This window comes from Pezoporus wallicus, unplaced genomic scaffold (genome assembly GCF_028554395.1).
Source record: "Pezoporus wallicus isolate ANWC-B61680 ecotype Strahan unplaced genomic scaffold, APGP_CSIRO_Pwel_v1 contig_8166, whole genome shotgun sequence".
NCBI classification, from domain to species: Eukaryota; Metazoa; Chordata; class Aves; order Psittaciformes; family Psittacidae; genus Pezoporus; species Pezoporus wallicus.
The window spans coordinates 424,436-433,831 of NW_026638114.1; positions in this window are offsets into that span (position 1 = coordinate 424,436).

Sequence of the window (9,396 nt, forward strand, 5' to 3'; positions counted from 1 at the left end):
AAGGTGGAAGGGCTGAAACTCTCCCTCTGTATTTCCTTATATCATCATGCACAGGTAAGGGTAAATGTGTTTGATTTAGGTGGAAATCTTGCTGGAGAAAACAACTAACCTGTATTCTCTGTGCTGTTTCCATGTGCGGGTCACATTCACGATTGGAAATACAGGATTCAGGACAGACTTTGCATTTTTGTTGAATAAATCATTTGCAACCAAAACATTTCCATGTCCATGCTGCTTGCAAAGCTGAGGCCACTGAACCAGATTTACCAACAGAATTCCACAGAGCTAATAAACCCTTTTTCTTTCTAATGAATTATTTCAGCACTTCACTGTCTATCGGTTTCTCTTTGCACTTTACAGCAACCAAGCAATTAAATCCGTGCTTTCCTCCAGCAGAGACCTTGGTGTTTAGACTTTTCCATAGTGCTTTTATAGGATTCAGATCACTCTGCAGAAGCCCTCGTGTGCAATATCTGCAGCAAGACTCGGTCTCAGGGCTGGGGAGGGAGCCTGAAGCTCACGCTGTGAAGCCCTGGGCTGCAGTGCTGGTCCCTATGCCTTTTTGCTGAGAGTTTTTAGCCTCTTGCTCGGCAGCCCGGTGTAGTACTATAGAGAGTGTAACAGGGGAAGGCGGTGAACTCTCAAATCGGTCTCTCTTGGCTCAATTGCTTATTGAAAAAGAGGGAATGCCTTTAAATGCATGAAGATTTCTCACTTCTTGATGGGAAAACATTAAAGCTGATGCTTTAATCTCGCTGTATAGCCCCGAGTTCAGGGCTTAAAGCTGAAAGCTTGCAGTTCCAGCTCCTGCTCTTTCTGCAGAGATTTCTGACAGGACAAAATGTAGCTCACAGCAGTATTAATCCCCTCTACAGCCCCTCTAACAGTGACACCTTCCCATACCACCCAGGCTCAACGGTCCCAAGGCTTGCGGCAAGCAGAGATAAGGCAGCCCTTGCTCCCCGGAGCAGGAGGAGCCCCTAATTGCTGGCATTTATTACCTTTAGGAAATCTGGGAGACAGCCTAGCCCAGGTCTTTCCTGTGTTTCACTGCAAGACAAGGCCCACCGGCTTCAGCAGCTGCAGGATCAGCCCTGAGTTTTGCCATCAAATCCGAAGGAGCTGCACGCCTGGGAAGGGAGATTTAGGAATCCAGATTTGTACTGCTGCAATTAAGTGCAAAATCTGGCCTTAAAAATCCCGCTGATGTAAACAGCAGGGCTGCAGGTCAGCACCAAGCACACAGCCCGGGATTAGCGGCAGCTCACTACTGGAGCAATTATCTTCTGGCAAAGCCCAAAATCTCCCTTGTTAAGCAGCCATAGGGCTCTCGGTGCTCTCCCTGACACCTGTAAAATGCCAGGTAAGGCCACCAAGCCGGAGTTCCTAGAGCTCCCCTGAGAGAGCAACTTAGTGAGCAGCGTGTGCTTAGGGTCGGATGGAAAATAAATCTCGGAAGAAGAGTCGAGGCTGAGCTGAGTGGCTGGACCTGATGTTTACTGGGAGAGTTAACTGGCAATAAACCCCGGTGTCATGATGGCTCTGAAGAGTTACATTTTCTTTGGAATTTACTCCTTTAAAAGCATGACATTTTATGTAGACACAAGATCTATAACCACCGATATAAAAAGGGGTTTTAGTATCTCTGAGAACAATGGGCTAGATTCCGCGCTGCTACTGCAGGACAGATCTTGTATTAGGACTGTAGGATCAGAGCTCAGTGAGTAATTCAATATTGGTTATTTCATCAGCTTTGACTTTGACGAGCATAAAATAAGATTTTCTTGAATCCATTTGTTAGAAGACCTTTTTTTTGAACGCCAATCTCCCTCTGACAGGCTTATCCTTAACATTTACTATTGGAAATTCAAGCTGGTTTGGTTTCTTTTGTGTAAATATGATTGCAGAAATTATTTTCTTTGCCTTCCCCCCCCCCCCAGCAATGTTTGCCCACAATTCCTTGTTTCCAGGACCTCATCAGTCAGTACGAGGACAATGGCACAGGGAAAGTGAATTCACAAATCAACTTGTTGTAAACTTGAAATAGAGATGAAGAAAGAACATTCTGGTGGAGTTTGTCCAACTTTATAACAAACATCCAGCTTAATCCTCAGACTCTTCACAGAGAAATAAGGCTTTTTCCTCAAATTCCTCCCCCCACTCTGCTTCATGCCACAATTTAACAAAAGCTCAGATTTTACCGCTGCATCCAGGCAAAATTCCCTTTAGCAGAGATAAAAGAAGATTTACACGAGTAAACCTCAAAATGTTGAGGATAACAGTTGTCTTCTTCACGTCCGGAATAAAAAGTGCAATTAGTGATGCTGGGTAACCCCCCAAATTAACTTAAATCAGGGCGGGATTGGGCGGGAATATGGGAATTTACTTATCTCCTTTGGCAAAAGCCTGGCTTTCCTGAAAAGAGCAGTCACAGGAACTAATGGGATCAGTCCTGATTTTTCCGCCGCCCTCGGCGCTGCAGCTCGCAAACCCCTGGTGTGCGTTTTCATCCCTCCCCAAGCTTTTCCTCCATGCATCAGACACTGTTGTGGTGCTTCCCACAAGGCACCCATCCTTCCTGGTGAGCAAGGAACCACGCTTATTTGTAGGCGTGCTATTTAAATCGGTGCCATAACATTAGAATATATCAGCACGTTAATGTGAGACATCCCGTCGCAGTATTCTTGTTACTATAGGAGCAAAATACATGTAAATATTTAGGTGGATTCCTTCCAAGTGCAAAGGGCAGCTCTGAAAACACCCGATGCCCTAAGCTGGGACATGCCCTGACACACGTGGAAAACCCAGGCAGGTGGGCAGCCCTCCCCTATATCATTTTGTGCCAAGATGTGCACTGCTAAATACACACCAGTGTTGGTGGGACTGATGTCTGACTGCTTAGGGGAATAATCCCACCAAAGCCCTTCATAAATGTTTGCAGGATCAGGCCAGGAATGATTTGGGAGAAAGTTTCCCTGGTTACTTTTGTTTCTTTTCAGCCTCTGAGTGACAGATGACGTGTAAGAGTCTGTCCCTAAAGATCCCATGCATTGCAGACAGACAACAGCCATAAAACTGCCCCTTCCCTGCAGGTCTCTCTCTTTTTCTGCAAGGCCTGATTTCACGTTTAGGATGGTTGGGGAGAAGCAGAAGGAAGGCAGGAGTCCTTCCCTTGACTTTACTGTGTAAAGAAATAAGCTTTTGAAACAACTGCTTAGCTGTTAAACTATATCAGACAGAAGAGGACATTTTAGGTCTGTAAAAATACACCAAAACAAGAATCCTAGAGCTGCATCAGCTGTAAAAGAAACCCATGGAAAAGGGCTGGATTTACCTCCCTGCTTCACTGGATAACGGTGCTAAAATGTATTCTGAGTGACTATAGAATTTAAATAGAATGTAAATGTCTCTTTCTTGCTTTCAACAGGAGATAAATTGGTTTAAGTCATTTAGAGCACAGGGTTTCTTGCCTGACATTAGTGTATGGAGTAGCCAGTTGTCTCTGCACTGTAGTTTATTCATTGTTCGGGAGAAAAGTAACAAATATTGGCTCCCCACCAGTAACTGTTTGAGAAAACCAGATACGTGCTGCAGAGTTTGGCTGTGTTGCTAGTCCTTATATAAGCAAAACGGGTTGTTTCTAAAACACTGCGCTCGTCTGAACCAGGCGTACAGATGGTATTTGTACTAACCAAGCGCATTCTGCCCTCCACAACATCCGCGCCAAGGCCACTGCCAAGCTTGTATCCCATTTGGGAGGAGTGTGGAAAGGGGGAGCTTTGGTTGCTGGAGAGGCACAGCAGTGTGGGTAGAGATCCTAATTCCCCCTGTTTAAACCTTCCCATTAGGGAACAGAAAGGAAACCTTATAAAGCCTCCTTATAAATTCCCCTCAGCTCCGAACCCCTTTACAAATCCCTCCAGCCCTCCTGGGGATGGCTGGACCATGCCATGCACCCTCCCACCTGCGGTCCCTCCTGTTTTATGGGACGGGGCCTCCCATGTAGGGTGCGTGTCCTTAGGGTTTCCTATGGGCTGCAACCAGTACGATATCCTGCATCCGCAGCAATCATTGCAACCATGGCTGATGCAGTGGCATGGCCCAAACCTCCCCATGGCCAGCTTCAGAGGGAAACCCAACAATGGCGCACTGTATTTAATCCTGTGTGCTGTGGGAAACGGAGACAACACAAATAGACTTTATATTACAACATAAAAAAATGTTACACCCTTTGGTAATATGTAACTAGCAACCTAAATCCATTAAAAATCTGTGTTCTGTACGATGCCGCTCACAAAGAGAGCCAAAGCTGTAAAAATTCATGAAGGAATCAGTAGCAGGCTGGCTGGGGTTACAGAATCTACAAAACCTGCTAGAAGTCACAGTTTTCTCCGTGGAAGTCATGGCCATAACAAATACACCACGCAACTTGCTCTCTAATCCATTCCCAGGAAGCTGCATTGTGTGAGGCTGAGTGGATCTCAACATCCAGCAAGGTCGGGAAGCAACAGGAGCAGAGAGGAGGGTGTGCAAGGATGAGATGGATACAGGGTCCCACTGGACCCCAAAACGTCCCTGACCCTCTAGACCTGGGTTTGCCCTGTGCTGGATGACGCAGAGCTGGGAGTTTGAGCACACTGGGAAACAAAAGCTGCTCCTTGATGAAAAGGGCTCCTTTTCATTTCCGTTCCCCGTGTCAGGCAAAAATTAATGACTAAAGGAACCTTTCTCTGATGTTGTCCATCATGCAAATACTGGTGGGCAGGAGTCAATATGAACTTTAAACACACCTGACACAGGTGGCTCTGGCTTTTCAATGCTAAATGGCCACTGGCCAACAATTCACGGCACAGTATAAAGGAATCCTTGTGGCGAGCAGCCTTCCCTCTGTTTATATTTGTTATTTCAGAATGAAGCTATTCATCGGGGCTGAGATGAAACTGCCCAGGTGAATAACTTCCTGAAACCCATAGCTCCTGCAGGAGTGCGACCAAAATCAACTGCGAAATGAATGTGGTGTGTGAGTTTGAACATCAGAGGGAAAGCACGGGAATTGGAGGGATGATGGAAGGCAGGATGAAGCAGGGAGGAGATGCCCGGTTGCCTGGACCCTGCTGCCCCAGCATCCAGCATCCTTGTCCCAGTGTCTCTCCCAGGCACTGGTCAAGCTGAATCATTGCCCTGGGGTCTTCTGGTCCTTTGGGCCATGTCCTTCTGCCAACGGACCACGGATGGAAAACAGATCAGTGCATGGTGTTACGTGTCCTGATTTTAGCAGTCTGTGGGTTTTCCCTAGAACAGGAATCTGAAATAGAAGCACTATAAAGCACTCACAGCTTATCTCCAGGAAAGCAGATGTAACCCCCATCTTCTTCAAGTACTTCATACTTCTGCAATTTCAGTGCAAGCCTGTGTATTAATGTCTCCCATTTGGATGAAGCGAATCCTACTCTAAAATCTTTCCATCAATATAAAAAATAGACTGTGCTGTATCCCAAAAAGACACACAGACAAAATATTTTGGTGTGTAGTCACCAAAATAACTGTAAAGGGGATTTTGTAAGAAGTTTGGGAAGTTTTCTTTCGGCTTATGCAGAGAAAAATCTTTCCATACTATCAGGGTCGGGATTAATTTATCACCAAGCCCAGGAACTGTTCCCAATCGGAATTAGCCACACTAATGTCTGGAGCTGACAAGCACAGCTGCAGCAAGCTCGCTCATGTTTATTGTTGTAGTTTTTCTTGTCTTTTAGCAGTTTGTACCCTAATGGAAGAGCTAAAACTGCTCATCTTTGCCCTGCTGTTGCAATGGGTTCATTCAGACAATAAAGCACCTTAAGGCTAGTTTTTAAGCTCTTGATGGGATCAGTATAGGTACAGAAAATAGCTGCATGCTGCTAAGTCTTTTCTAGCTGTTCTTTTAGGAAACCTTTGGAAGTCAAGGACAGAAGTTGCATTCAGTCTCATCTTTCTCTGTGGCTTGATTCCTGCTTTAAAGCCTGCTTTGGAAAATAGTGCTGTGTAGCAAAGGATGGGAGAGACAAGCAAGCAAAATTTAAAAGAAGGATACTTGAATTTAGCCGGTGTATATATACATATACATATATATATATATATTTCAAATATGGTGACTAGCAGAAAGAGGGTATCAACCAAGGCAGCTGGCAGAGATGGGATATTATGGCATCAAGCAATGCTTTATTTTCCTTGGTGCATGTGCCGGTTGGAAGTCATTCTGCCTCTGAAAAGGAAATGTACTGACAGCATGAAAATCTTGTTTATTCAATAAGAAATTGCCATAGATCAAACTGACAGGTTATCAACTGGTGTGTATTAAACTCCCATGCAGTGCTCGTGGTATAATCGAGACCTTAGGGCTTTTACCAGGGCTCCACCTTGGCTGTAGACAAATCTCTGCTCTGGGACCCACGGCCACATTAGTTCTTTTGGGCTTTGCTGTGGCTTTGGGCCTATGTCCTCATTTATTTTCCCCATGGAAACCATGGAGCAGGGTGAGAAAGCAGGTCTGACTTCTGTCTCACCTGCTATGGGAGCTGGGAGACAGCCAGGACAGGCATCTGGACCGAGGACTTGGAAGCAATTCCAGGTCCTGTATTCTAAGCGGCGTAATAGGTCAGTAATGTGTTTCTATCCTCAAGCTCATTCTGAGCATCATGTGTACACTAATTCATCTGGAATACATCCAGATTATCTATCCATTTATACAGGAAAACAGCCAGAGGCAGACCTGCCGAGGAGACAGCGCCGGTGACTGCCAGATGTCGTGTATCCCACAAGATCCCTGTTTGGCTGGTGGCCCTCATCCTGCCTGCTTGGACCAGGCACCTCTGCCAGACACGAGCCACAGCACCTGCCTCAGGGTCTCTCTGCTCCCTCCCAGCCTCCTGGCCCTGTCCTATGTTGGGATTTGGGGAGCTGCAGGATGGGAGAAGCAGTGGGGAGGGATGGAGAAGGAGAGGGGAATGGATTACAGGGGGACAGAAGAAGGGGAGAGGAAGGGGGGCTTCTCCCAGTGTTTGCATCGCCTGGATGCTCATCGCAACCCCGACGGTATTCACCCCGTCCTACCTGTATCCGCTTCTCAAAGAGGAAAGAGCTGCGCTGGCAGCCTGGCTCTGCATCTCTGCTGCTCCCCCAGGTGGGAAAACCCAGAATTAACTCAGCAGAGGTAATGCGCTTCCCAGCAAGCCTAGGACCGAGGAAACACTTCCCCACCTGGTCCTTCCGGCAAACCCATCTCACAAGGCTCTGTGTGTGCGCGTGAACCGCTGCTTCAGACCCAGGCTAAATTTCCTCACCATTTTCCATCCTGGATAACTACGTTTCCCTCAGCCACCCATGGGGATTAGGATACTGTTAATGAGCTAATGGAGCCCTTTACCTGCAGCTACCCAGCAGTCCAGCTCAGCAAACCTTAAAGGCTGCATTTTCAGCTGTAGAAGAAGGAATGGGAGAAGGTATCAGTTCAAACAGGGAAGCAGCTGGGAGAGGAGCAGACTTTCGGATTTCTTTTGATTGATGTTTTTGCAGGAAAGCTGTGAGGGAAAAAGCAAGAAGTACTCTGGCAGAGCACGGAGGAGGAAAATAACTAAATGAGACTGCTTGTTAGGGAGATGGGGAAGCAAATTAATTGCTTTATCACCTTTGCTTCTTTTCTCCCACCCTTCCCCACTCCCTTTTACCTCTGACAGGTTATTGCAAGTATCTCACTAAGGTTGTATGGCTGCAGACACACAGGTTCTCAGTCCCCTGGGTGGCTGCAGGACTGGAGTGGCTGCTCTGTGCTCAGATGTACAAACCTGCTGTGCCCAGGGGCCCTGGGGTCTCCTTTTCCAGCTTTTCATGCCAGTCAGTGCCAAAAGCAAAGAACAAGCAGGTAGCAAATGAGCTGGGTGTTTAGGTTCCTGCATTTGTGCTGACCGGCATCACTAAGCCTTGGAGTGGACTTGCCGAGCATCCCCCTGTGCTGTACCAGTAACAGTTAAACACCTTGTGCTGCCTTTTCCTTCATGTCCATTGGAGGGCAAGGCCCGGGACGGATTGCTTTGCTGAGACAGGAGCTAGGGTACAGGGGGTGTCTCCGTGTTGCACTGACCAGGAGGAGAAGGTATCACTCCAATTAGAGACAGTGGAGGAAAGCTGCATCCCTTCCCTTTGCCTCCAGCACTATGCTGCTCTCCTATAGTTATATTCATTTCAGCTGTATGCCAGCTTGAAGGCTTCAAGGATTTTCCTGCAGTGACCTCTAAATCCCTTCACTGGTCAATATGATGCATCACCATTCAGTATAATATCCTTCTGTCTGGTTTGCTTGCTCCAGACTTATTATTTTGGGTTTCTGTACATTAAACTGCATTTTCCATTCACTGGCCCAGGCAACCGGTGGATTCAAATCCCTTGTTCCTCGTTATTTGTTCCCTCTCCAATTTTGTGCCCCCTGCAAACTTTGATAGTTTGTGGAGGTACTTTCATTCAAGTCATTTGCAGGTATTATAAATGAGGGAAGTCCCTTGGTGTTCTCATTTGTTGAGCCTTTACAGTACAGGATTACCTTTTCAAAGGAGGATGTAGGGTTTAGCAGCATGACTACTGGATATTAATAGATACCTCTTGGTACAGAGCCTCTGAAAGATGCTGCTGCTGCCACTGTGGCTTTCATCTTTGCAGAGATGAAGGCTGTGAATCAGAGCAAGGGCTCATGTCTTTGGTTAAAATTGCTCCAGAATGTAAAGCCTGTGAAAAATGGAAAGAGAAAAAGGGGAAAAGTAAGGCATTAGGAATAGCAGCTGATTCGGGTGTGGGAGCTCTTGTGGGAAAATAGGAATTTGAGGCACCTGAACTAATGCTGTAGGTGCAAAGGGGAATTTGGATGTGGAATGTGGACAAGACTGTAAAGGAAACATACTGCCTCTATTGACGCGTTTCTTTGGCCCTGCTTTGTACATCACCCTTCCCATCAGCTTTTAGCCCTGCTGCCTACCCCTGGTTTTCTGGCAGGTTTCTCCTCATGTTCCGATTGGAAAACCGGAACTGCAACCCCAAAAGCTGCAAAATTAAACTGGATCCCTGAGCCTGGTGTCTGACCCCAGCCCAGTGCCACTGAGGGAGCAAGCACAGGCCACCAGCCTGCAGCAATGGCACAAGCCCAGTTCAAGCCCGGATTCCTTATGGATATTTACAGCCACCACGGCACCACAAAGGGAAACAAAAAGGTCTCCCCATCAACCACGCAGGTTTTATTAAACATGTGTTTTGGTTTGAAGCCAACCTGCGCTCCGTTGTTTTATCACTGTTTATTCCTGTCTTTCACAGCCTTTATCAGTTATCCACATCAGACCTGTGAGCACCGCGAGGGCTGAGTCACACAAACAGTGC